This window comes from Ambystoma mexicanum, chromosome 5p (assembly GCF_040938575.1).
Source record: "Ambystoma mexicanum isolate Mex_15411 chromosome 5p, UKY_AmexF1_1, whole genome shotgun sequence".
Lineage (NCBI taxonomy): Eukaryota > Metazoa > Chordata > Amphibia > Caudata > Ambystomatidae > Ambystoma > Ambystoma mexicanum.
The window spans coordinates 143985607-143993716 of NC_090930.1; positions in this window are offsets into that span (position 1 = coordinate 143985607).

Consider the following 8110-nt stretch of genomic DNA (forward strand, 5'->3'; position numbering starts at 1 on the left):
GAGGGGCAATGTCACCCTCTAATCCACTGGTCCCACCCTGTGGCAACAAATACTGGGGTGGGGAGAAGGATGAGCACAGAGACGCTGTTTATGTTCATGAGTTAAAAAATATACTGATTGCAGTGTGTAGACACGAAAACATACCTAACACCCTGGGTGGGACAGGCACATTGTTGCCTGAGACAAAGGCGTGAGTGCACATTCTCCATCAAAATAAATTACATGTAATGATACTGAGGAGCTGAGAATGTTGTCTGGTGTTTTTTTTATAGCTAAAGTTTGATGCAATCAAAAAATCCTGAAATGCATTGTCTTTTCTAGAGTACATACAGTTGGTGCGAACACTATAGCGCAAGTTGTTTTACGTTGTCACATTTCTTTGGGAAATATATATCGACCACATAAAATAAACAAATTTGAAATGCATGTTGGTGAGTTGAGTCCCCCGAAGGTTCAGAAGATAGCCCAGTGCGTCAAGCACTTGTTACGGAGATCTGTATTCAGATCCCACATCCCAGTTCAAAATCTGGCCAAGGCACACTTAGGCTTTCCTCTCTCTGGGGTTGATACAATAGAGAATATAAACTATGTTTATAGTAACAATGTGCTGCAAAACAATGGTTCTAATCATTAACATAAGGTCAGTGTTGTTCAGATCTACCAGACAAGGTTTGTAAACAATTGTTAGCCACCCCCAATGAAAAACATAATGCTATCATGTGAGAGAGATTCCTGCCAAGGGTGCAAATTAAAACTTGGTGCTCTGGGAATGACACAGACTGTATTATAATTGGTTGTGGCCAGACCAATTTGCCTTCGTTCTTGAGTCTGTATAACAATATGAATGACTTGTCACCCGCATCTAAATTAAGGATTATACTGAAGTGATATTTTTTTCTTTTTCTGGTTTATGGTGCTTCTGTTATATGTTTTGCTATTATTGTGTATGCTTTGTGTTTATATGTCTGTGCCTGTGCTAGCGCCGTTATACCTACAGGCCTATGTGTTGGCGCTCTACAAATACATTTTTTTTAAAAAACAAAGAGCTGATTTGGTAACCAAATTGATGGCAAGACCCAAAGTAACATAAACCATATCCTTGCTTTGCCACTGGATGATACTGTAATCTTGGACAGATCACTTAATTTCACTGTAGAGTACCGTGATGTCTTTGGTGAAAGGGATTGCCTTGTCTCATTCTAGTGGCATTGGTTATAGGATAGCCTGCTCTTTTTTTATATGTAGACCCTTTGATTAAAAAGACAGGTGAGCGCCAACCAAATGTATTTCAAGTGTATTTAAAGGTTTGCATATTTGACTCAAACATGGTTTTCTTTTTTCTCTAATTTCAAATGTTTTTCTTCACATTATGAATTACCATCTGCAAGTCTTTGGACTATACTCAGGGGAACTTATCAAAAAATGTATTTTGCTTGGTGTATTTCAATATTTAAAATGCAGTAGACAACCCAGCTGAGATCACTTAGATTCACATCAGTTAGTATTCTGATATTTGTAGGCATCTTATAATGGAGAATATGAAGCTACAAACATTGCCTTTTGCCAGTTCGTTTGAAAAATACTGCTATGTTGGTTTATCATGTGGTTTGTCTACTTTCCAAGTCATGCATAGAAAAGAAAATATTATTTTTAGTTTAAGAATGTTAAAAATACACAAATACATGAAACTTGCAGTAGGAAAAGATCTAGGAAACATTGTGGTTAAGTGCCATAATTGTGGATTAGACAAACAAGTGTTTGATCTTGGGCAACTCATTTAATCTCATAGTGGCTAACTCGTCAAAACTGTTGATCCCAAATATTTACAAAATTGTTAGCCTCTGAAAGTAATTTAGTTCTCAGGGTGTGCTCTTCAAAAATCCATACTCAAGGTTTATGTGGCTTAAGTGTTTTATCACATATAATGCAGTGGTCATTGGTATATTGCACAACACAATATGTTCGTGACACTGTGGTGTTTAATCAAAGGTGCCAAACCAAAGGAACTGAAGGGCCCACTGAAAATAATGACCTGCCATCATTTATAACAAAACCTTCACTCTGAAAACCGGCCTATTAAGGCAGACTGTGGGGTTTCTGCAAGTAATACACGGAAGCACCATGTGGAAAAGGCCTACCTGTCATTACAAAAGGAATAAAAAGCATTTTGATTCACAAGTGGCAGAGGAAATTCAAAGGTCCCTTTTACATGAAAAACAGGAGTATCAAACATTGACACCAAAACGGCTTTGCATGTGTGTTTGCAGTTAAAAGTAAGACATGAGAAAAAGGTTCCCAGCTAACATAAAGATGTCAGGGAAAAGACATAATGTGTGTTGACAAAAAGTAATGTATATTATGTTGCGCATACAAAATACTGGCAAACATTTGAAAAGAAAAGCCCACTTTGTTTCGATGAAAAGTTCCTGTAGGCCCGAAGCAGACTATGTGGGTGGCATCATGCGGTAGAATTCCAGAGAAAGCCTAAACAAAAATGTACTGCAAGTGCAGATTGGAAGAGCATACTGCTGGCTGAGAAATAAAAACAGCATTTTCACTGAAACTGCCACCCATCGAAAGGTGGTGCACTGTGACAATTCAGACCCATTTTTCAGCAGCAGATTGAACAGCAGATAATTAAAAGTGTATTCTATTAATGACTGAAAGAAGCAGTCCTTTCCTTTCAGTGCCAAAGCAAAGTAAACCCTGATCAGTGAAACATACCATATGTCAAAGAATCATGGCTGATCTTAGAAAATGTAATATGTGAGTTCCTTTCAGCCACGGACAAATGGTGGGTTTCTGGGCAAAATTCAGAAAGTACTTCCCCAAGGTAAGTCTGGCTTGCATCCCCACTATTTACTACAATAAAATGTGGCCCGCCCAAAGGGTATCGAAAACCAAGTTTCCCTAGACCTGCGGTCTTTAAGGGCAGTTCTGGGCAGGCCACATTTTTTAGCCAGTGCATGACTGGAATGTGGGTAGGGGGAATCTCTGCGTGGTCAGTTAATCCCAGGTATTCACGATCTACAGCCTACACTTCTAACAACAAAGAGACTAATACAACAAAAACTGTGGTCACAGGATGGCCCAGGAGTGGCAAATGGCCTGCAGATCGGAAAGCTACAATTTTCATAACATAAAGAGTTGCTATTATCATCTAGGAATTTTCACAGCAACCATAAGCCCCCCCCCTTTTGTGAAGCTAGATTAACATAGATTGGGATCAAGCCCAGTAAATGGTGATTTTTGAATTTTGGAGCATAGAACTCACAATTATAGGACTATGGGAATTTCCAATACTCATTTGACTCAATAGACTCATCCGTACAGGATTGGAACTCTGAATTTTCAACATAAGATCAAGTGTGATCATTTGACATTGAGATCTCAAATTTAAGAGATATAGGGAGTGTACATGGGCCTTGAGAACGACCGGTGGTCGAAACATGTGTCGGCTGTGTTTTTCTCTAGAAGAATTAAAAACATTCATATTGAAGGAACACTTGGAGTGACTTTATGAATAATGATGTTGGACTTGTAAACATGTAAAACTTAGATCAAGTGTATGGTGTGAGCGCAAGATATCCTCCCGAACTACAATCTTTTCTGTTTACTCGCTACAAGCTCTGTGGGAAGCTTGAGGGAAGATTATTACTTGCTGCCGACCTTTCTTTTAGGTTTTAAGAGTGGTAAATAGCACACACAATCCAATAGCAGTCCCACAAAGAAACCGCTAATAAGTCATACTGCCTTAACTTGTGTGCCATTTTTTAGATAATTTCCAAGCAATTTTGTTGAAATAAAATGCATCCACCTGCCACTTAGGGAATTATAATGACCATCTAAAAGGTGTTCCTGGCTGATCTGAACATGTTCTGAATTTGAGAGTTGGCGAACTGGTGGAGGGTAAAATTGGGAATGTGGGGAGTAAATTGCATGTTCCTAATGATTATGCTTTTAATAAAAATGTCAGAAAATTGCCAAACAGCCGTGCAACATGGCGCAGACCTGGCTGTTGTTTTACTAAATTCCCCATGATTAGTAGGTGGTGGAACACACATATATATATATATATATATATATATATATATATATATATATATATATATATATATATATATATATAGGCAGTTACTAGTAAATTCTGAGGTTTTTGACATATAACTAGATTTTTGCCAAAAGTTGACATGGAAACAAAAGGGGATTTCGAAAGGAAGTTGCCATATGTCTGTCCCCGACTCCTAAACCACCCCTAAGAGGGGAGGGAACAGACCCCTGCTCTGTCCTACCAGAGGGTCCTGAAATGCAGCTGGATTTCCTGAACTCTAAACAGAGGTTTTAAATGTGAGTAGAATTGAAGCCTATGAAACGAAAAGGTGGGAAATCTGCTTGCCTTCAATCCTTTCCCTTTATAGTGGGTGGAGGGGTGGAGGGCAAAACTGTGCAGATCCTTAATCTATTTAACTAAAAATATTAATTTAATTAATTGCTTATTTGGCAGAACAGCACAGGATGATTTTTGTTAAAACTCGAAATTTACAAAGTTAATTTCCAGTGTGCACTGAAAATTATAGACTGTAATTTAATTGTGTAATCCTATTGGTCCAGCTTCCCCAACACAGGCCTTTAAGTGGAGGTGCCTCTGAACTGCAAAATTCTTAAATCATATATTTCCTATACTTCCTAGTTCTTGGCTCACTGTGGGCACAGGGGGGAGATTTGTGTGACTCTGTATGAGTCTTTAGTAAGGCCAACGCTAAAAACGTAAGTGAGTATTGCACGGTTCCTTGATTGGAGGTGGGAAGGTATTCCCCAGGTTAAGGGTGGTTTCAATATATTGTGACAGCACATTGGAGGCAACACCACTTAATAAAGAAGTCCTTGCTTACTCCTCAGTTTATATTAGGGTGCTTGCACATTGCTGCCAACTTCTATTCGGTATCCACTATGAGTGGTATGATTACATGACTCATTGCTTCCAGTCCATCTCCTTCAACCATGCTTTAGCAGTTGTACATTCTGTAAGGCTGCTAATCAGAGTTCTCAACCTTGTATGGGGTATAGGGATACTGATCTCTGCCCTGTATGCATACTAAAGCCTGAATACCTCCCTTGTGGCCTTTATTTTAAAAATGTTTTCTGAATCTATGCTGGAATACAAGTACCCTTATCGTGGACAGCTAATGTTGCCCTTGAATGCCTCTTATTATTATTATCCCAGCACAAATGAAGGGGCTAATGGGATTTTGAAGATGTTCCTGCTATTATTATAATCGCTACAAGGGCAATGTATCAAGTCTTTGGGTTGTAATTACAATGAAGGGGCTGGAGGCAGCATGACCAGTGAGTTTTGGGGGCCGGAATTGTTTTCCGTTTGGGGACCTCACAAATTTATTGGAACCCTGTCCAAAATATATTAAAATAGCTCTGACTTAAGAGGGTCAAACACAATCTCATATGGAACCAAAGATAGCATATGTGAGAAATAAACCTCAGAAACAACATTGCCATGCGGGTTCTGTTCGATTTATAAAATAAAATAATTTCACCGATTTGTATGCCTTTCGGTTTGCCTTCCGGTCCTCGGCACAGGAGTAAATGCAGGAAGGCCTACCAAGAATCAAGGTTCGGAAGACACCTATGAAAAATTCTGAAACAGACTGAGGTCGGTATTGGACCTACTGTAGCCCATGGCTAATTCCTAGGATGATATGACCTTGGGCTGCCTTGTCAATAATGAGGCTCAGGAAATACCATTTCCATAATCCCGAATAAGCCCAAGGCCCAAGAGGGGTCTGTTGAGAATTCCCAAAGTCCATGAACGGCCATTTGAGAACTTTGAAAATTCCCAGGGTCCAGGAGTGGCCTAGTGAGAATCCTGAAGTGCAAGACAGGCTGTTGATGAGAATCCCCACCAAGCTCAAAATCCAAGGGCAACTGACACAGATCCTGAACTAAATCGAGTCCCAAGAGGGGCTGATAGAGATATTATAACAAATATCCAGCCAAGGAGGGGTCTGGAATAGAACCAGGGTTTGGTAGATATCTGTGAAGAATCCTGAACTGAACTAAGTTTGGTGTGAGACTTGCTGAAACCCTGTGTCCAATTCCAAGAGGATGGGCAACTTGCATGCAACGCTGATAGTCTCAAAGCCTGGGGGAAAGCACAGTGACCATTGGGAGACATCTTCAAGAGAACAGTGGAAGGTCTAGATCAGGAGTGAGGTTTTGAAATTGTAGAGTAAAACCAGAGGGACCAGACAAGCATGAGCAGACTGTGAGTAACTACTAAAAGAGCCTGCCCTGAGAAATATTTTGTTGGTTGTGTTAGAATAGACGCTTGGCTTATAAAGAGTAGGTTTATGAACTTTTGTCTTGGGCCACACATTGAAGCATTTGAGTTGTAGTTTAGGGTAGCCTGTAGGCTAAGGACTCACTAATAATGGGCATTTGTTCTTTAATTTGGCCATTCTTAAGTGATAGACTTTTTTGATTTGTAGATTAAGATGTCTTTGAGGAGGAGACAGGGACATATACGTTTTGGGAACTGAATAGCTCTGCTGAGAACCAGGTGCATTAGAGATGCCGTAACCTTAATGAGAATGCCACTTTCTGTAGTTCTAAACCTTTTGCAGTTTGTGTTCTGTATTCTCTTCATTTCTAGCTGTACCCATGGATCCAATAGGCATCGATAAACCCTTACCTGCAGGAAATTACTAAACAAAGATTACTTTGTTTGAAACCTCATACTTTTTCTCTTGTGTGTCATTGCTTGTCCAATCACAGACTGTAGCTTTGTTGTTCTGTTCTGAATGGAAGGCTGAAAGTACCAGAATGCAAAGTAATGTGAACCAAAAGAAAATCTTTTCAAGGTTCTTTAACTGTACATTCAAGATTTAAAGCGACACTAGAAAAGAAACTGTGTGATAAGACGACCTGCTTGCAGTCATTGTTTGATCTGCAGCCAGTAATTATGCATGATAAATGGAACATGTGAAGTTCTTTGAAAAGTAAACCACTTTTTGTGCATGACACATGGATATCATGGGAGTAAACCAGACAGTTAAAGAAAAAGTTGGGTGGCCATTCTGTTACTCAGTTTAATTATCTTGAGAAAAGGCACTGATGTGGATGGCTAACGAGAGCTGCATGGGTGTGTTAACTTACAAACGCCCCTATCATTATTAATGCGTGAGTGAATGAATAAGTGGCTGAGTGAGATGACATATACAGCACACCCCGAGTACCTTAATTGCGTCTTGCCTCTGACCAATATTGCACAGAGGAAACATACAGATGACCAGCAGGGCACACTTAACCAGTAAAAACAAGTGTTTTAAGGAGAACCCTAAAGTGAAAATGTTTGAGCCCTCTTGTAATTTTCTAAGGTAGGGTGTTCTTTCCACTATATGGGCCCCGGGGGAGAGCAATGGCGGTTTCCTCAAGAAACACAGATTGTTTTAAGTTCATTAAGGGGGTTCCCATTAGCTGATCTTAGAGATCAACGGTGGGGGGGTTGCAGCGATGGACAAGATTATGGAAATAAACTCACCCTTGACCAGAAAGGCACTTGTTGGCCTCATTCAGAGTTTTGGCAGAATTCCTGCAGTAGTTCTGTGGGAATACCACCAAACTTGGTTACCATTACCATCACTTGGTCTGACTGATTCATCGCCAGATTATGAGTGATGGCATGCCAGTGTCAATCCCCAGTAGGGTTTTGGTGGATTTACAGTGGATGGTAATTCCACCAGTGGTAAATAGCCCAATGGGTTTCAAGTGGAGGATTTCCCCCCTGGTATCTTGCTGGAGGTTAATCCTCCACTCTCAGATGAAACTCTGAATTTGGCAATGAGGCAACACTACCAGTAATTCTGTGATTGCAAAAAAGGTGGCATCAAAGAAAAGACCTCCAAAAGAGTAGTACAACGCCAAACTCAGAATGAAGACCAGTGCCATGAAGATGATATAGTCCTCAGCGTTCAGCCAGTGAAGATATCTCTTACCTTCGACAGCTTGACCATGTTGTCTACCCTGCAGGTGGTTTATTGAGGAGTTAGGAAGGTGTGAAAGAGGTAATTAGAGTGGTCTAGGCAGGCTTATCTTA